At 36.8% G+C, this 7,859-nt stretch overlaps 1 protein-coding gene across 1 annotated transcript in view; it reads left to right on the forward strand.

The window, feature by feature from the left end:
* The window catches only part of LOC100942159 (olfactory receptor 1L6-like), an 18,830-nt gene that overhangs the window by 884 nt on the left and 10,087 nt on the right, over positions 1–7,859 (forward strand). The window lies entirely within an intron of this gene.

A 7,859-nucleotide genomic window follows, 5' to 3' on the forward strand; every position in this document is an offset into this window, starting at 1 on the left:
CTATGTTTATTTCAGGCCCCTGTCCATGTACTCAGTGGTGAAGGACCGGGTAGCCACAGTTATGTACACAGTAGTAACTCCTATGCTGAACCCTTTCATTTACAGCATGAGGAACAAAGATATGAAGAAGGGTTTGAAGAAATTATGGGATAGAATTCATTCATAGAAAGAATAAAATGATGGAATATCACAATTGGGAGATGACCTCAGCGATTATCAGTTTATCTTTCCTTCCTAATCATTTTTCACAACGCACCCAAAGTGGTCATGAGAAGTGGTATTGGATATCAGTAAAAACTTTAGCTGGTAGCAAAACACTTGGTTTCCATCAATGATATTAACCAAATACACGTTGAATCCTAGACTAGGTACTGGTAGGAATCCTGATTTCAGGAAGACCATTTCTACCTTCTTCAATATACTGGCAACTCTACAGAAAGCTAAAGCTATCTCCAAATAACTTCTTTTTTTCCCCCAAATAACTTCTATAAGCCTAATAATCATCCACAGTCAAGGAGTTATAAATCCTGTTAATTTTCAGAAAGAAACAAAATGGGTTTAATAGGTAATTGGGTAAGACCTCTTGGAGGAATGACCTGAGTCATCTTGAAGAATGCACTGACTTATAACAGATGAAGTTTCAAAAGATGAGGACATGGGCAGAACATTTCAAATACTGGAAACCACCTAAGCATTTAGAGGCAATAAGCACTTCAATATGGTTGAGGGACAGTGAAAAGCCTTATGAGACTTGTTCAACCTGAAGGTAAGGAAAACAAAGCTGTAAAAATAGAAGAATCTATGGGGAAGATTTACCCTCCCCACCAAAACTGAAATGTCACAAGAGTGTGAATACTTAGTACCCAACTCCTCTCCCCTTCCCTCTTAATTTCTCCTTTCTCCAAATGCACAGCATCCTCCCTAAGCTGTCTTTTATATCCTGGAAAAAATAAGTATATCAGTCAGGAAAATCTAGGTTGTGCTATGGAGATAATAGCCTCAAAATCTTAGAACCTTAAAGCCAAAAATTTATTTCTCATGACACTGCATGTCCACCATGGAAAAGTGTAAGGATACTGCTCACTTTAAATACTTAGCAACCCAAGACTATGGAGCAGTCATCATTGAAAACATTCTGTCAGAAACAGAAAGACTCTTAAATATATGTTTTGGTTTTTTTTTTGAGACAGAGTCTCATTATGTCCCCCTCAGTAGAGTGTCATGGCATAACAGCTTACAGCAACCTCAAACTCTGGGGCTTGAGTGATTCTCTACCCTAAGCCTCTCGAATAGCTGGGACTATAAGCACCCACTACACCACCTGGCTATGTTCTAGTTGTAGTTGTGATTATGGGTTAGCTGGCCCAGGCCAGGCTCAAACCCACCAGCCTCAGTGTATGTGGCCGACACCCTACTTACTAAGCTAAGGTTACCTAGCCAAGTCTTAAATATTTTACATCGGCAGCTCAATACTGTGTTCGCAAGTGACCCTCACCTCTTCTGACCAAAGCGCATTGGCCAATACTAATCTCATGACCCCATCCAAACACATGCACACTACAGCCATGCACCTCTAAGTGGATATCCAGAAAAATTTGGTGAATAGCAGTAATGACTACTGTGCAAGTATATTAACACACAAACATACCAGTGTGAATTAGTAATTTTATCAATTGTCCTGGATTAAGCTATCAGCAGTTGCAATAGTAATAGAAGATTTATACTGCATCCTTGGAATCCTTCTGCTTCAGTAATTTCAAGTTCATTAACCACCAGCTCTTCTGGCTCACAAGCTCATTAATAGCAGAACCTAAAGTTCAGTACAAGTTTTTGGTCTTAAGGATATAGCAAAAGGTATATGAGAGTCCAACAGAACACAGGGACACCTCAGCTGTGACCTCAAGCTCACTGCAATTGCTTTTACTAGTTCCCTCTAGTTAAAAGGAAATAACCAGAAAAGAAGTCCAATGCAGTAGCCATCATTCACCACTGTCTTCCAGTGATCACCTGGTTTGGTTCTGAGAATACTCACATTTTTATTCCTGACCTCACACTGCTTTCATCGCTATACTTCTTTTTCTTAACAAATATGTGGCAAAAAATTCATAAAACATCTTTTATAAATAATCATATAGATCCTATCAAAAGTTCAAACTAAAGGGAATTCTAGATAACTAGTAACCATGACAGTACGTTTGGAATGAAAGAGTTCCCAGTTTGGTCCTCAAGTAAGTCCTAAACATCTTAGTCAAAGAAAGAGTGTTTTCTCTTTTAGAATATGAGGCCAATTCTTATCTGACATTCTGTTATTTTTCCAAAGATGTCAGTTGCAGTGGGCAACTTTAGGATTATTTTTGCTTTCCTAACAAGAGAGACCAGAAGTCAACCTGGAAAGTTGTTAATAAGGATTTGTAAGAGGAAAGAAATATCTGATGAAGGTGGATATGATCACACTGGAGGAATCTAATTAGGCCTCTGGACATCTTACCACATTTGATGGAATGCTGCTACATAGCCCTTGAGAGTAGACCAGGAATTTCCTTGCTGGCCCCCTATTCTATGTGTTAGTCTATTTTGCATTGCTATGAAGGAAATACCTGAGACTGGGTAATAAAAAAGAGGTTTATTTGGCTCATGGTTCTGTAGAATGTACAAGAAGCATTGCGCCAGCTCCTACTTCTGGTGAGGGGCTCAGGGAGCTTCTTATCAAGGAGAAGGTAAAGAGAGAACAGGTGTGTCTCTTTAAGCAAGGGAGGAGGTGGTGTTCGGGAGAGTCTAACAACCAGCTCTCGAGGAAGTGATAACATGTAGATTATGTAGGTGTGAACTAAGGAGAACCTAGGGAAGAGGGCAGAGTAGTCCTGGCATTGAATAGTTTGATAAACCATTTTCAAAGGGTAAAATAAAAGGGACAGTAATAAAAATTTTTAAAGGAAATTTCAAGATTCAGGAGCTGTTAAACAGTATCAAAATATGATGAGAATTTAAGCAAAATAAACCTAAAGACTGTCCATTAACTTTTATGACATGATGGCCATTGATGACCTTAGTGAATGTGCAATGGAGAAATGGAAAAGAGGCCACATTAGCACCTGTTAAGAAATGAGTAGAGGTGAGAATGTTAAGAAAGTGATTATAATTCATGTCAATGTTATTCCACTGTCTTAAGCTTACATTATTCCTAAAGAGAAATCAGCCATAACTCTTACTTTCATTCCTCTTATAGGTAACTTGTCTTTTTTTCTCTGGCTTATTTTATTTTTGGAACTTAGCAATTTGACTGTAGTTTGGCTATGTATGGATTTCTCTGCATTTATTTTGCTGAGGGTTTATTGAGCCTCTTACATCTATGTATAAGTATTTTTCTTCATGTTTGAAAAAGTTTACTCTCAACTTTTCTGCTAGTACCATGCTGTTTTGGATGCTAAAGTATTATAGTATAGGTTAAAGTCTCTTAAAGTGATGCCTCCAGATTTGCTCCTTTTAGTAGAGGTTGCTTTGGCTATTCAGGCTCATTTCTGATTCCAAATGAAGCATAGAATTATTTTTTCTAGATCTGCAAAAAATAACATTGGTATTTCGATGGGGATGCATTGAACCTGTAAATCACTTTTGAAAGTATGAAGAATTAAGACCTCACAAGTCAGTAGGGATTGGGGCCCCATTCTGAGTTTTCTTAAACAGAACAATAGCCAGACTAGAAATTGGTATCCTATAAAACTAAATTTCTTACCTGAGAGAGAACGTTTTCTGATAAACCCTGAGGGAATTTAAGACCACAGGATAATACTAAGATTAGCATTATACATCAACCAGCACAACAGACACCCAACAGTATAAAATCATCTAAAATCTAAAGGACAGAACCCATATAAAACAATAGCTCAAGAGGTAAAATGAACCAATAAAGTTCTAAACAACAGGATGAACAGAAATCTACCCCATCTATCAATTCTTTCAATAAATGTGAATCCACTGAACTCCCCCTCTCAAGACACATAGGCTGGCTGAATGGATAAAATAAATATAAGCCAGGTATCTATTGTCTACACAAAATGCATCTAATCCACAAGACACATTCAGACTGAAAGGGAAAGGATGGAAAACAAAATTCTAGGCAAATCCAAACCAAAACAAAGATTGTATAGCCATTCTCATATCAGATAACATAGATTTCAAAGCAAAAAAAAAAAAGAAAAAAAAGACAAAGATGGTCATTATATAATGGTAAAAGGAAAAATTCAACAAGAAGACATAATCTTAAATAATTATGCACCTAACACAGGTGCACAGATTCATAAAGCAAACCCTCTTAGATCTAAACAAAATGATAAACAATAACATTGTAGTAGTCAGGGACCTCAATGCCCCACTAACAGAGTCAGACAGATCCTCTAACCAAAAAATAAACACTAGAATTAAATGGGACTCTAGAGGAAAGGGACCTAGAAGACATTTAGAGAACATTCTACTCAAAATTCATTGAATATACACTCTTCCCAGCAGCAAATGGAACATCCTCTAACATTGATCAAATCTTAGGCCATAAAAAATGTCTCAAATTTAAAAAATAGAAGTTGTAGACTGTATTTTCCCAGATCACAGTAGAAGAAAATTAGAAATCAATTTCAACAGAAACACTTAATTCTACACAAAGCCATGGAATTTAGACAACCTACTGTGGAACAATTATTGTGTCAAGGAGGAAATTAAGATGGAAATAAAAAGATTCCTTGAACTAAATGACAAAAGGAACACAAATTATCAAAATCTGTGGGATTCAGGAAAAGCAATCCTAAGGGGGAAATTCATAGCCTTATATTCCTACAATAAAAAGATAGAAAGGGCTGGGAATGGTGCCTCACACCTGCAATCCTAGCACCCTAGGAGGCCAAGACCGGTGGATTGCCTGAGCTCACAGGGTGAGACCGACCTGAGCAAGAGTGAGATCCCATCTCCAAAAAATAACTGGGCGTTGTTGCAGGCACCTGTAGTCCCAGCTACTCAGGAGACTAAGGCAAGAGAATCACTTGAGCCCAAGAGTTTGACATTGCTGTGAGCTATGATGCCATAGCGCTCTACTGGTGGTAACAAAGTGAGACTCTGTGTAAAAAAAAAAAATAGAAAGATCACAAATGAATAATCTAATGAATCATCTTAGGGAACTAAGAAAGGAAGAAAAAACAAACACAGCAAAAGAAAAGAAATAACTAAGGTCATACAGAACTAAAAGAAATCAAAAAACAAAAAAATCAGAATATTAATGAATCAAAAAGGTGTTTCCTTAACAATATAAACAAAATTGATAGACCTCTTGCTAGATTAATCAGAAATAGAAAAAAAAACCTAATAAGCTCAATCAGAAATGGAAAAGGAAACATTACAACTGACACTGCAGAAATATAAAATGTCATCTGTGAATTTGTGAAAATCTCTATGTACATAACCTCAAAAATACTGAGAAAATGAACAAATTCCTGAAAACACTGACTCCAAAGACTCATTTAGGAAGAAATAACTCCTGAACATACCAATAATGAGCAATAAAATTGAAGCAACAATTTAAAAAATCTTCTCATGTGAAAGTTACTAGATATGGAATATAAATGTCTTAACACAATAACCAAGAAAATGCTGTGAAGGCTATGTTGACCAGTTTGATGAAAGCATTTCAGATTGTGTGGAAAACAAGCCCATTGTACCCCATGATTGCATTAATGTACACAGCTATGATTTAATAAAAAATAATAAAAAATAAAAGAGGAAATTTCCCTCCCTCCAAAAGAAACAAAATTAATAAACAAAATCTTTTCTCTGGAAATAAAATAAAATCTTCTAACTAAAAGTCCTAGACCATCCAAATTTTATCAGACCTACAAAGAAGCATTGGCATCCATACCACAGAAATTATTTCATAACATTGAAAGGAAAGGAATCCTCGCTAACTCATTCTATGAAGCCAGCATCACCTTAATACCAAAGCCAGTAAAGAACACAACAAAAGAAAACCACAGACCAATATCCCTTATGAAGATAGATGCAAAAATCCTCAATAAAATTCTAGTAAACTGAATTTAGAAGTACATCAAAAAAATAATTCACCACAACCAAATGTGCTTCATCCCCTTTTGTATGGTTCAACATACAAAAATCTATTAATGTGATTCACCACATAAACAGAAGCAAAAATAAAGATCATATGATCATCTCAATAGATGCAGAAAAAGCATTAAACAAAATTCAGCACCTTTTACAATAAAAACTCTCAAAATAGGCATAGATGGAACATATCTCAAAATTTGAAAAGTCATATACAACAAACCAACAGCCAACATTGTACTGAATGGGGGAAAGTTGAAAGCATTTCCACTTAGAACTGGAACAAAGCAAGGATGGCCACTGTCACTACTTCTATTCAACATAGTGCTAGAAGTCATAGCCAAAGCAATCAGGCAAGAGAAGGAAATTAGGGTATCCAAATGAGGTCACTCTTTGGTCATAATCTTATATCTAGAAAACCCCAAAGAGTCCACCAAGAGACTCCTACAATTGATAAATAAATTCAGCAAAGTCTTAGGTACAAATCAGTACCATTCCTAAACACCAACAACATTCAAACTGAGAATCAAGTCAAAGACTCAATACCTTTCACAATAGCTACAAAGCAAATAAAACACCTAAGAATATATTTAACCAAGGATAAAAGATCTCAGCGCCTGTAGCTCAAAGGAGTGGGGCACTGGCCCCATGTGCCAGAGGTGGCAGGTTCAGACCCAGCCCTTGCCAAAACCTGCCAATAAATAAATAAATAAATAAATAAATAAATAAAAATCTCTACAAAGACAACCATGAATCACTGAGAAAGAAAATTTCAGATGATGTAAATAAATGAAAAAACATCTCATTCTCAGGGATTGGCAGATGTTCCAATTTAGAATTAACTTTGTTAGTTTTACTTTACATAAAGATTAGAAAGAAATTCTGTGTATGATACATTATTAATGTGTCAAATGGACACTTCCATAGCTCTAGTCACAGTAATGTGAGACTATGGGCAATTTCTTTAATAAGACATAGTAAGCCCCAATTCCCTCATCTATTAAAAAAAAAACACACACAATGCAGGTGGTACCTGTAACTCAGTGGGTAGGGCACCGGCCACGTACACGGAAACTCGGAGGTTCAAACCCAGCCTGGGCAGGCTAAAACAACAATGACAACTGCAACAACAAAAAAATAGCTGGGCATTGTGGCAGGTGCCTGTAGTCCTAGCTACTTGGGATGCTGAGGCAAGAGAATCACTTGAGCCCAAGAGTTTGAGGTTGTTGTGAGCTGTGACACCCTGGCACTCTACCATAGGTGACATAATGAGACTCTGTCTCAAAAAAAAAAAAAAAAACACATCTGCATATAAAATGCTATATGAGCTTGTAATAAATGGTTATTATTTATTATGTGAACATATTCTCACCCTTGAGGGTTCTCTATGAAACCCTCTCTGGCATATCTGTACTACTAAATTCATGTTATAGATGAGAAATCTAATCCAGGGACAGCCTCAGGCCCTACCCTTCTCTCTATTTACTTCAATCTCTTTCAAAAATCACAGTGATAACAAGCCTCTAATTACATGATATTTGAAGAAATTGTCACTCTGAAATCCTGAGGTTCTACCATCTTTACTCTTCTCCCAAGCCTCCCTTCTAATGAGCTCCCGGGAGTGGTGGGTGGAAAGACTGCCTGTGTCCTTAGGGTAACATTGCATGAAGGGCAATCATCTCCTTCCAAGTCCCCACTCCTTCCTCATCTTTTGGTGATATCTTAAGGGGCCAGTGAAGATAGCTAAAGATGAGAGAAAG

This window comes from Otolemur garnettii, unplaced genomic scaffold (genome assembly GCF_000181295.1).
Source record: "Otolemur garnettii isolate 467f Iridium unplaced genomic scaffold, OtoGar3 scaffold00014, whole genome shotgun sequence".
Taxonomy (NCBI): domain Eukaryota; kingdom Metazoa; phylum Chordata; class Mammalia; order Primates; family Galagidae; genus Otolemur; species Otolemur garnettii.